Source organism: Piliocolobus tephrosceles, chromosome 4 (genome assembly GCF_002776525.5).
Source record: "Piliocolobus tephrosceles isolate RC106 chromosome 4, ASM277652v3, whole genome shotgun sequence".
Classification (NCBI taxonomy): domain Eukaryota; kingdom Metazoa; phylum Chordata; class Mammalia; order Primates; family Cercopithecidae; genus Piliocolobus; species Piliocolobus tephrosceles.
The window spans coordinates 122,735,504-122,748,907 of record NC_045437.1 but is presented as its reverse complement, the minus strand read 5'-3'; the positions used below and the strand labels follow the sequence as shown (position 1 = coordinate 122,748,907).

The following is a 13,404-nucleotide window of genomic DNA, read 5'->3' as shown; positions in this document are numbered from 1 at the left end:
TTCTAGGTTTCTCCACTTTTCTTCATTCTTCTTTAACATGTTACTAAGCACTTACTAAAATACTAGTCACTTTGCTATGTATTAAGCACTTAAATACCAGACACTTGAAAACATGCTTTATTTTACTCATACAACAATCTTGCAAAGCAGAGATGGTTATCCCCCGGGGGCAGATAGGGAGCATCTGCTGCTGTTCAAGGTTCTAAACTGTTCCAAGGAGCCATGAGATTGCACACTTAGGAGAGGGGGGACTGGGAGAATCCAAAAGGTAGATCACAAGGCCAAGCCCTGGTCTCCACCAGAGCACTTCTTTTGTTGGTCTTACATTTTTAAGTTTTGAGTACTAATTTTTCTAAAGGCATTGATAGTTACATTCTTTTTGTGAAAATCACTTAGCAAGTAATTAAGTTATTTTACTGCTCAGTACTCATACAATTGCAAATAAAAGAACTCTGACTTAACCTCGAAAAAATTAAAAAAAAAAAAAAAAAAAGGAAATGTATTGACTGAGATGATAGAAAGGTCCAGGCCTGGCTGAATCCAGAGTTTCATGTTCTGGGCTTCCTTCTACTCAAGGAGGGTTCCATTCTTTGACTCCATGTGGAAACATGATGGAAATCTATCATGCTTTCCCTTCTCGCTTTGTTCACAGCCCGCCTTTCCCACCTGGAAGCTCCAGGCATCCATCCTATCTTCTATCAATCTCAGCAGAGAAAAGGCTTTCCTTTTCCAGTGATTCCAACAAACACCCTGTCACTGAGTCTTATTAGATCTTTTTGACCTAGCCTGCACATCATGACTGTCGCTGACCTCTGTGGCCAGAGAAGTACCACACTTTTTTGGCCATGGTGGAATCGGGTGTTCACCTGTGCAGCTGGGAATGGAGACAACCCTCAGGAATCACATGGGTTGGGAGTGTGAGTGAGTCGCCCCGCTAAAGGAAAACTGGAGGATTGTTGGTGAAGGTGGAAGGTGGTAGATGAGAGTCCACTTGCCCACCGCCACTGTGGTAAAGCTGAGACCATAGCATAGATCTTTAATTTCAAATGAATGCTATTTCTAATGCTTCATGTTACTTCTCTTTTGTCCTTGATATGCCTTTAAAAATAACAGCTATTAAGTTTTTGCTGAATTCTTCTTATTTGACCATTGACAATCGGTGGTGGATGGGTGGCCCAAGGAGTTTTCTGTTTGCCGGAAGTGGGTGGGATTGTTTTTATTTACTACACTATTTGAGAAGCCACATGCATAGCCGTTAGAGGCCCTACTTTTGACATCAGATAATGGGTTCAGATCCTGATTGTTATTGAATGACTTTGTGTGACTTTGGGCCAATTGCCTTACTCCAGTCCCCTCCTCATAGGATTTTTGTGAGGATCAGTTGAAAGCATAGATATATATAATGGTCTTAGCACAGTTGCTAGCTCCTAGTAGCTTTTCTCTTCCTTAACTTGATTTACTCTCAAGGATTATTTAAATTACAGAATTCCTTAAAACATGGGATGCATAGATTAATGGACAGTAAAGGAATCTGTGAAAACATTTCTTCAATTAAATCTATTGCATAAAGAAAAAAACGCCTGATTTACAACTCATTGTTGTGTTAAAAGTGTCATTAGTAATTGTTGGCAGCATATACAAGCCACAGTGAAACGCCAAAGATCTCAGAAATAAGGAAAATATCTCAGTCCTCTGAGAGTCGAAGAGGTAAAACTCATCATATAATGGGTCTTCAATAGCACTTTTCTTATATACATGTATTAATTAGGCAATGCAAGCTGTGGTAACAGAAAAACTTAGATTTCCAGTGACTTAACTTAGATGAAAAATGTATCTCTCACTCTCACCATGGTCCAATGGCCAAAGGTCCAGTCTTCTTTGTTATTATTCAGAGCTCTTCCTTAGATCATCAGCTTCCTCTCCATTCAGCCATGGCAAAGTCACCCTTGTTTCTCAATTACTAAGCCAAGAAGTGACTTATGTCACTCCTTTCCATTAATGGTCAAGTAGCCCTTCCTAGATGCAGGTACTGGGAAATTGAGTCCTCATAGCAACTCTTCACAATGACAGGTAGGAATTACAAAATCTTTGCGGGTCAAGCTGACCACACCTGCTGCAGCTCTACCCTGCTAGACCTACTGCACAGTCCTGTGATCTATGAATCTATGAGCATCTTGAGAAGAACCACTGCGTCTTACTTAGCATTGCCTCCAATGCCCAGCATAGTACCTGGTTCATAAATGTTTTCTAATTGAACAAAGGTATTAATAAAAAAAAAAAAACTCACAGATAATCAGGCTAGGCCTCCAAAATAATTTCTAGGCAAAAATATGCAACCAATTGGAATCCATATTTTTCTTTTCCTGGTCTCTGTCCAACTTGTCTATTATGGAAGTAAAAGTAGGATAATGTAACCCTAATAAGCACCTGACAAGAGGACTCCTAAGTAAGAGCAACCCATTTTTGGGAGCCAGAACCAGTTGTAGGTCAGTAGCTGCTTCACCCTCATCCCAATTTCTGGCTTATTTACAAAGTTAAACTCAATTCGTTCCTCAGCTTGTCTGGATGAGGAGCTGGAGGTAATCCTGGACAGGTGGAACGGGCAGAGTCCAGCATTTCTTCTCTGGATCACCCAGCCAAGTTTGGCTGCTTCCGGTCCATGGGTCTGTCCTCTTGCAGGTTGGGTGGACGCTTTGAATGTCCTGTGATTAATGATTATTATAGCATCCACATAAAGTCATTTGGGTTGGTTTTCTTTGCTGTTTATTTGATCGTGTTGTTTAGATTCCAGCCAGCTTCCTCTAATAAACCACCTTAGTGTGTGCTTTCATTCGTTTATTTTCAGAGCCAACAACATTCTTTGGTACTAAAGGTAGTTTAGAGAAGTAGTTGAGAATGTACTATCTGCAGTCAGACTGCCTTAGTTCAAATCCTCGCTCAGCTTACCAGCAAAATGAAATGGGACTTTAATAAGAGTTCCTTCTCTAGCAGGTTTTTATTTAAAAATAGTAGTCAGCAGAGGCTGGAGACATAATATGTACTTAATAAATGTTAACCAGCATCATTTTTATTGTCATTATTCAATTTTCATACTTTACAATTTTAAACAGGAGTAGATCCCATTATAGTTTACAGATAAAAAAATGACATCAAGACAGTTGAGTTTCCCATTGCCTGGTTTCTTGATTTAACCTCTATCTCAGTTCTTTGAGTGTACTTTTTGTTATTAACAGACAAAATAAAAAGCAGACTTTTTTTTTTAAAGATATGATGAAGCCATGCCCTGGCTTTGATTCCTGTACAGAGCCTCCATTCGTGTCAGTGCGATTTCTCTGCATGGATTGATGGCAGAATACGGTCTGTTTCTAAGACTGTTTAAAGCAGGGCACAAAAGAAATCACACTGGCTGAGTCCACAGCTGGCAAAATGGGAGAGACTAAGCTGGTGAAAGAAGCTGTTAATACAGACCAGAAAATTTTTAAGCTAAAAAAAGGAACATGCCCACTGAAAGTCGGAAAGCAAAAGTTTTATTTGGGTAAAGCGATGTTCGACTCTGCATGATTCCTACTTAGAAAATGCACACGCTTGCCTTCTCCAACTGCCAGAACATCATTTTTTAACACAGAGGAACCAAAATAGAGAGAGGAATAATGGGCTTTCAGATAGTCCATGCCCAAAAGCAAACCTAGAAACATAAACGTTGCAGTGCCTGGACCCTTCAGCGTATAAAACAGGGAACTGTTCTCACCACTCCTCCGTCTCCGCCATCTTGCACCATTTCTGTGGGAACTAATATTATCAGCAAGATAGACTCCAACAGAGACATGACGTTGTGGAAAGAGGAGGCGCTCAGTTTCCAAGTCACTTTTTGGCATTCTTTTCTCTAACCTTCTCGCCATAGGATCCCTGAAAAGACCTTTGCCCTAAGCCCCCAGGTGGCAATATTCCCATGGGGCAAACACTCTGAAAACAAGGCTTCTCCATCAAATCCTTTCTATATTGAACACAAAATGTTTCTCTATCACTGGCAGGGTAGGCATTCAGTGACCACATTGATTTTTCCTTATTTGTAATCCAGTAAAAAATATCTTTGCCTTTCATTTTTCACCCCAACCCCCAGAATATGACTCAAAAATCTCATGGCCATGCATGTCTCTGCCAGAGGTTTCTATTTCTCTGTATCTCAATAGCTGCCCACAAGAATGTATTTGGCTTGGATTGTAAACCCCAAGTGTGTAAGCATAGGGTCTTGGTAATATTCTTAGAATTTATCTAGCAAAGCACCATGCCTTCAATAAAAGATCTCGAGTGATGTTTTAGCTATTATATTTCAGATTTTTAAGTACTTTTAATTTCTGTCATACATTGTAAACTCCTAAAAACAGAAACTATTTTATATGTATATACATGTGTGTATTTTTATAATCTGTGTATCTTATGTATAATGTAATACATATGCACCTTACTATTGAAATATGTAAATATTCCACAGAATGGATAGCAAAGTGCTTTACATATAGTAAATTCTTGTGTGTGTGTGTGTGTGTATGTATATATATATACATATATATATATATATACATATATATATACATATATATATATATATATAGTGCTTAAGAAAGTTTGGAGTGAGTGGGCTAGAATTAAAAACAAAATGCATCTAGATTTCCAATCGCTCTTGAAACATCAGACAGCCTCACCCCTGGGCCACATCCCCATGTGTCTCAGGGTCATGTGGAGTGCAAAGGCAGTTGACTCTTCAGATGGAACATCTGAAAATACATTTTCCAGGGAGCCATCATCCCCACTCTCCATACTCCATCCACTCTCTCATCATCCCCACTCACCTCCAGTAGTGAGGAAGAGTGTCACTTGCCATTTACAAGATCAAGCTTGAAGTATTGTTTTTCTTATGGTAAAGAGGAGAGTAAACTATTTATTATTCCTATGTCTCTATCAAAAATGGACAAGTGAAAAGCAGGTCAAGACAGATGCAATTTCACATAGCTGACCTTGCTCATTTATGGGATCTTCCTAAGCCCTCTAGGCAAATAAATCTGCAAACCGTGCCTTAAGTAAATCATAACAGCCCTGAGCCTTCATTACAGCTTCTTCCCAGCTCACAATTTTCCTTTGAGGAAAAATATGGTTATGGCCATGATGATGTCATTACAACCTACTCAGGATCAGCCATTGCCTTTGACTTGCAGGTCATTCTATGTAGCCTGGGACAGCTTGAGGATGAAGGCAGAGCCTGGTGGCACATGTTGGGAGGAGACTCTTTCTGCTCAGGGCCCATTTCCCTATTATTGTTTGTAGCACAGGTGCGGAAAGATATTTGGAACATATCCCAACTAGAAGCATGCATCAGGAGATGTGATGGTCACGTGTGGCTCCAGGGGGTTGCTCAAGACTTGAAGACAATGTGTTCTGTCCACCTCACTGACTATAATAGCTCCTCGGGAGCCACAAAGAGCAGTTGTATACATCCTTAAGTTTAAGGACTTCCTCCAGAGGTAGTGTTTCACACAGTGGAACATAATGGCTCCCTGGGAACGGTTACCAGAGGTCAGATAAATCTGCATGGAGGTCTTACTGCCTTTTTTGAAAAGTGGAAAAAAAAAAAAAAAGGTGACTCAGTTTTACCCCGGGAGGTATTATTCTGTTAACAGGCATTTACATGATAATATCGGTGTCAGCATGTGCAATGTTATGAAAAGAGTTTTGCTGTAGGTCCAGTAACATTTTCACGGTTTCTGCAGGTGCCTGTCCCTCTGAGCTTTCCGTCCCTGACTGAGCTTTCCAATTTGTCTCGTTCTTCCTTCTGCCCATCCTGCTACACACGAAGTATGCCAGAGAAGGAAATTTTTTCTTTTTGTACTCACACTTCCTGGATTTCCCAGGACCATTAGTAAATTATGAGTTCCTACTGGCTTTAGGTAGTTAGTGCAAGCTGGGCTTTGAGATCAAGAGAAAACCAAGTTCAAATCTGAACTCCACTACTTCCTACTGTATGATGACTTAACATCTCTGAGCTTCTATTTTCTCATCTGTGGCTCATGCCTGTAACCCTAGCATTTTGGGAGGCCAAGGAAGGAGGATCGCTTGAGCCCAGGAGTTCGAGACCAGCCTGGGCAACATGGCGAAACCCCATCTCCACCAAAAAACGCAAAAATTAGCCAGTCGTGGTGGCACAGGCCTGTAGTCCCAGCTACTCAGAAGGCTGAGGCAGGAGGATCACTTGAGCCCAAGAGGTTGAGGCTACAGTGAGCCATGATTGTGTCACTGCACTCCAGCCTAGGTGGCAGAACAAAATCCTGTCTCAAAAAAAGAAGGAAGCACCAAGACGTGAGCAAGCATGGCAACTCGAGTACAAAGCATTATATTGCAGCATAGCAAACTTTCTATTAGTCTTCACTTTCACTTCTGTATGCACCTTTCTGCATGCTTGGAGAGAAATATTAGAAAAATGTTAATAAGCCCCAAATTTGAGAAGTAAGAATAGAGAAATGATAGACAGTGAGGAATATTGCTTAAGGCCCCTCTCCCCAACAATTATTATTCCTGAATATTTAAATTCTATTTCTATCTACCTATTTAATTGAAGAATATATTACAGTAGTTATGTCGCCCACCAGTCCACTCAGAACCCAGATAAAATCCAAAGCTGCGTCTACAAACACACACTACACAAATGCTACAGGTGGTACACGTTTGCCAAATAAAACACTTGTTTGAGAAAAATAAACATTTACTTTAGGCATGACAAATTACACATGTTTATTTCAAAGCTGTGGCTTCTGCTGGTGAACCTGAAAGGGAAATAAGTTGTTTTGGTTCTGGCAGCTTAGGCAGAAAGGGGTTAGCAGAGTCAAGTCATCAGTAGTAATTCCTCTACTAGGAAAATGTTAGGGAAAAATTACATTTGTGATGGTTCCTTTACAATATGCATTTGCTATGAACATGGTTGGCAATGACTCAGTAGGTATTTGCTGATTCCCTCTGTGTTCTGGTTGCTGAAGTTGATGTGGGCGTACACGACAAGGGTCAAATTCGTGGAATAAAGAGTAAGATTTGGAAGAGTTTGAAGGAAAAAGAAAGAAGTGGGCAACTGTCTTGGGGACATGTTTCACATGAAAGATGAGTAGGAGTCAGATTCTTGGCACAAAGTTAGAAACACTGTGGTAAAGAAAAAGCTGCAAGGTCCTTGAAAGATAACTGGTGCAGGGAAGGGACATTTAGGCAAAGTAATGCCAATGGGAACTTAAAGCACGTTACTAATGCAATATGGTTTCCTGGATTGCATCCTGGGACAGAAAAACCTGATGAAACCTACAGGTTAGTCAGGTTAGTTACTAGTAATGTGCTGATGTTAATTTCTTTCTTTTCACAAATGTACTGTGGTTAGGTAAGAGGTTAACACTGGGGAGACTGAGAGAAAGTTTCTAGTGAACTCACTGGATTATTTGTATAACTTTTCTATACTCTAAAATTAGTCCAAAATAAAATTTTATTTTACAAATAAAATCAGGAATGAGGAATACCAAGTAGAGCAATTCATTAAACTTACCTGAAATTGGGGTAGATGAGTGAAAATTACAGCTGAGATTGAGAGAAGGATTGGTGTCAGATTACAGAGTGACCTGAATGCCAGGCTGGAGAATCCTCACCCTTAGAGAGGTGTTTTTGTTTTGTTTTTTAAGCAAAGTAGTAATCTCACTGAAGTATGGTTGTAGAAAGATTAATGTGGTCAAAATGTGCAGGAAACACAGGTAAGAAATAGAGATTCCCACAGGTGGACAAATGAGGAAGCTCTTTTGCAGGAAAGTGTTTTGGGGAAAGATCATATTTATGCTTGCTTTCCCCCCTAACATTCTGAGAATTCAGTAATGGTGATACGTAAAATCAGATCTATTCTATCAACTCAGTGATTTGAGGCTTCTAAATGGATTTTGGAAAAGATGTTAAAGGAGAAATTCACATTAAATTATGTTAGATTTTGCAAGGTAATGACCCAGAGAAGACCCATCTAAGGACCTCCCTATGGTAGAAATCTAGAGTGAGGATTGCAAAGGAGAGAAAAAAGTCTTGAAGGCAATGGGGAATGCAAGGTGGAGGAGCCTTGAGAAGCACCAGGAAGGTACATTGCTCCCAAAAGTAAAAGAAAGAAAGAATTTCCAAAAAAAAATCATGTGAACAATATTGTTAAATACAGCAAAATAATATACATCAAGGCAAACAGTAGCCATACATATATAATCAGGTAGGTAACTAATGACTATCAAGAGAACTGTGTCACTGAAGTGATGAAGACAAACCAGATTTTCAAAACGTTGAGAAGACTTCGAGGCAATGTGCATAAGAAATTACTTCTTTAGAAATAAGGAAAGAAATAAGATGTCAAATGATGGAGATACTTCTATGAGTAAGAATGCATTCTGTTCTTCTTGTTGCTATTTTATTACTATTTTTAAAGACAGAGTAGGTGGTTTTGGTGAAAGCAAAGGGGAAAGAAGTAGGAGACTGTGGATGCTAGAGAAAGTAATGGAAAGGAAGCAGTGACCTCCAGAAACTAGAGAGACAGAAACAAGGGTGCCTACAAAGGAGTTGGTTTTGTCTCCACTGACACCACCATCTTGTCTCCTCCTCTGGCACCATGGTGGCCTCCTACCTAATCTAGTCATATCTACTCTTGATCCTCTTGATATATTCTTCACAGTTCAGTTAGAATCTTATCATGTGTTATCCTGCCTGTGACCCAAAAAAGTCTTTTATGCAATTGTTCTTTGGATCAAGATCAAAATCCTACAAGGGGCTAAATGATCTACTCTGCAGCTTTATCTCAATCTTCTCTCCATGTTCTCTGGTTCCAGATGCACTGATTTGCTCTCTATTTCTTCAAATTGCGTGGGTCTTTGCACATACTGCTTACTCTTCCTTGCTCTTCCATCTGTACCTTCATGTACTCAACTTGCAGCAATGAATTCAGTTAATATTAATACCTGAGTGATGCTTTTCATGATATCCCTAAGTCAATTCTCCCATTTATACACTCTTGTCAGCATCTTTCTTACATTTATCACAGTTCATTTGGTGTGCATGTGTGTGTGTGTGTGTGTGCAGAATTATTTGATAAATGTTTGTCTCTCCCATAGAGTTGGGAGTGGCTCATGGCTGTGGGGATGCCATACCTTCTTCGTGGGAGATTGCCTTAACATTCTTCATAGGTTGGTAATAGCAACTCGAATATGAAAGTTGCACATCTTTTGGGAGTTGCTATTAACATGGGCTGTCCAGGTTCAAGTGTTTTTGTAGCCTCTCTGGAATTCTCTCTAGCTGGCTTTCAAAGTCCTAATGCAGTGTGAGTTAGGCATGTCCTCCTTGAGGATAGTTATTTTTTCTTATTCCTTCCTCCTTCATACTGTCAACATGGCATTTGTCAATATTGGAGTGATAGCTCTATGCTCTACAGGAGCCAAGCATGGATCCACTCTCCGGTTTGTTACAATCCCCTCTTGAATACCATCCAGATAAGTTATTAATGGTAATAAGGAAGTGGAATCTCTGCTTGCTAGTAATCTTAGCCTAACATTGACAGTCATTTGACCATTTTGCTGAGATGAGGACTTAGCAATTGTTGACATGCAGAAATACGCACTCAATGTTGTCACATCTGCTGATTTTTGAGCCAGATTCATCCCAAGGTCCTTCAGTCTGACACCTCGGTGTGTGGGAGGTGTCACATGGTCCCTGGAGTCCTGACCTCATTTTTCTTTCAGCATCCCACTTAAAGCTTCCTTGCATTAACTAGGACCCATCCTAAATGGCATCCCCTTTAATGAACGGAAGTATTTGTCCCCTTTAACTGAACAGCTCTTAGAAGCAATTAGCATTTAGGGAACTTCTTGTTTAGAAATAATGTCTTCATCAAACTACCCATTATGGACTAATTTGAAACTGGAAGATAGATGCTCATTTTCCTGTGGTAGCACCTGCAAGCATTTGTGGCAGTGGGGCTAATAGCAGCACTATTGTAAGTCATTGTATTTCCATCGCAGTGTGTGTGGTGGGTAAATAGAAATCCCTTCGACATGTAAGCATTTCTGAGGACAAAAAATACGTTCCTTTCAAATTGTGCTATTTACCTGTCATTACAGATCTGAAGGTTGAGAATGCTTCTCATGTTACAATTAATTCTCTCATTGCCTTTGAGATCACTGCCTTTTGGCCAGTGTCTAGGAAATGAAGGGGAAAATATGGATCTAACACAATGTGTTTATGACTCCATCAAAGTTGCATGTGCTTGAATTAGTTCATCCTGACCAATGGGTGGCTCTGGCACCATTTTGATAATATGGATAATAATAACAAGAAATTTTAGTAAGTGATTATTAAATTCCAGAAACTATGCAAAGTGTGTTTCATAATCTTTTTCAATGCCTCATCCTGATAATCCTCTTTACTGATGACAAAATGATGCTTAAGGTTCCATTTATTCAAGTTTACTCAGCTAGAAAGTGGAAGAGCTGGGATTCGCATCCAGGCAAGCTAACTGTAGGCCAGGGTCTTGACACCCCTACCACACAGATGTCAGCTTTACCGGCACTGAAAGTGAAGGCCTCCTGCTCCCCTGCCCCATCACCATCAGCTTTCTATAGTTTAAAGATTCCACGTGGGTCACTGCTTTGGAAAAGCCCTTGTTAAACAACAAAGAAGCCACTGCTAGGCCCCTATTTGCCACTCCAGTCAGCCCACAGCAGAGAACGAGTTCCTGATGAATTAGGACAAGAGGAAGAAGATGAGAACCTCCAACTATGTAGAGGCAGGCACCATACCAGGCATTTCACACCACTCTTTAGGGAGGAAGGCTGGCGGGGCCCGAGGATACTGAAAAGGGACGGTGCAGTTCGAGGAAAGCCCCTTCTGTGGGTGGCATTGACTGACACAGGACTGAAGCACTCAAAGGAGTAAGACAGAGCGGGCATAGTATTCCAACAGATCGCAGACTCTGCACTTTTGCCTAGGGCCGGCCCTGCTTCAAAGTGAAACTTCCACAGGAAAACTAAATAAAGGAAAGAAAAGCCAAACAGAACAAATTCCCATTTAGTCAGCTTTTACTGTCCTCGGAGGCTCTGTGTTTATGCTAGATCTTAATTACGCTGCTTGTCAAAGACACACTAAACTCCACTGTGGTTGAGGGAGCTATTTTATCTTTTTATCTTTACAGTCAGAAAAGGACTTAGTATGCTGAACCCTACCCTTGATGAGCTTCAAACCTGAAATAAAAGAACAATTCTCTCTCTTCTGCCCAATTGTCCTCACCTCTGCACTGCTGTCCATGAACATCTAGTCAGGAGACTTTGGTGGGGTTAGGAACAGTCAGCACCCAGGTGGCCTGGGACAAAACTGTAACGTCCAAGGGGACTGCATGGGCTTCCGGTGTTCAAGCCCTTATAGTGACCCTCCTGCCCCAGGACCCATGCATCTGCCCTCCAACCCTCCCTCTGCAGGGCTCATGACCCAGACATTCTGGAGAGGCACTCAGCTGCATCTCCCAGCAGGGTAAGTGGGAGAGCCTTCCTCTGGGTGTGTAAATGCAGGGGAGAGGGTGTACTTGAGATTTTAAATGCACAATAATGTGCATTAAACAACTTCAAATCACTCAGTGAAGAAGTTATTCCATTTCCAACTCTCTTTAATCCTTCAGATGAAATCAGGGAGAACATCTCTGGTTGAGTGTTTTTGTAATCTTCCTTTCTTTTCACTGCATTTATTTTGGCCTTTGCTTTCTATTTATGGCAGGTACTTTCACTTTTCTGGTGGTGACATAAATGTCTTTTAAAATAAATGCATCTACTTGGGGGAAAATCAAATTTGCTTAAAGAAAAAATATTACATAAATAATAAAGGTACATGACAAAATGAAAACTGTGAGAAATACAAGGACTAACTTTTAGAAAAAGCTCTAATTAAGATGCCTTGTGTTAGGGTTCACTCTGACTAAACCTGTGAACTGATAGATGTTCATGCAGCTCTCCTCCCAGACATGCCTGTGTATAGAGGGTCTTGAAAACTGTGGCAAATCCTTAACAGAGTGGTAAGTTAGGTCTAATAACCATTTCAGGTCCCTAAAGGCAAGATCAAAAGAAGGAGATTTTGTGTTGGGCATGTCTATCCCCAGTCTAAACACATAATCTATGATGATCGCAGTTTGATCATCGGTTTTCAGACTTATGGGAGATGTTGGCTTTGTACCAAAATTCAGATACCTGGGGCCCATCTCCAGAAATTCTGTTTTAGTAGGCCTGGGGTAAGCTGTAGGGGTGTGTGTTTTGCTAACTAACCTATATCATAGATAAGCACCCCCAACTGAGAATCACTGACGGACTTTGGTCAGTGTTACCACCCAGTGTTGCATGCAGATCCAAAATGAGGAAAGGTATGTGATTGCACCTTGAAAATATGAGGATAACAGATTTGGCTGGACAATCCATTGGAGGTCGTTTTTATCTGCCCAATATGCATGCATTTGTTTCTATGCACAAAGTAATCCCTGAAAAACTGGCTCTTACAGAATGCCACAGATATCAACTAGGAATTTTCCTGGTTCCTGTTAGAGGCAAGTCTTGAGTTGGGTTTTATTTAACAGATCAGAGGAACATCTTGGTCCCTGTAGTAGTAGCTCCATAGTCCTTCTCTTTGCCAAGCCTCATGATGTCGTTTACTTCAGGTCTCTGAGAAAACCAATGGAAGTCTGTCATGGAACACCCAAGACCAGATGTGATATGATTCATTTCTAATCACTGGCATTATCCAGGTGACTTGCTCAAGCCTAGCTTACACAGAGTTCCCTTTCAGCATAGACGTTTCCTAACTAGCATTACCCTGCCATACCCAAAGCCTTGTGAAAACATTTTCAGCAGTTAACAAGCAGAGCCTGCAGTTATAATATGCTCATTAGGCCGCATGTTAGTTTTCAAGTCTTGCAGCACGCATAATCTGCTACTTGATTTCCACTGAATTTCAGTTCTGTTGGGCATCAGCAGAGGAGTGCTGGCAGCCCCGTGGGCTTTGCCAAGGGCTGCTGTCTTTATGTGTGTTTTCCACAAGGCCATGCTGACTGTAAAATAGCACACCTACCCTATTTGAATCTCCAGTCTCTCTTTGTCTGAGCGTCCCTTCAATTATCCCAGAGCCTTTCTTGATCCCCTGGTGGAGAAACTCCTTCAGGAACCACACTAATTTTAGAAGACAATGCAAAAGATATATCCAGTAGTCCCAGTAGACGAATAGGCTGATTTCTGGAATTTATTAGATCTTCCTTTGTTCTAGACTTCACTTCTACATTTCAAAACCACTGCCTTAAAAATAAATGCTCTCATTCCAAATTACAGTTTTTGA

At 40.7% G+C, this 13,404-nt stretch overlaps 1 protein-coding gene across 7 annotated transcripts in view; it reads left to right on the top strand.

Annotated features, from left to right (window-relative positions):
- The window catches only part of TENM2 (teneurin transmembrane protein 2), a 1,213,529-nt gene that overhangs the window by 730,531 nt on the left and 469,594 nt on the right, over positions 1–13,404 (top strand). The window lies entirely within an intron of this gene.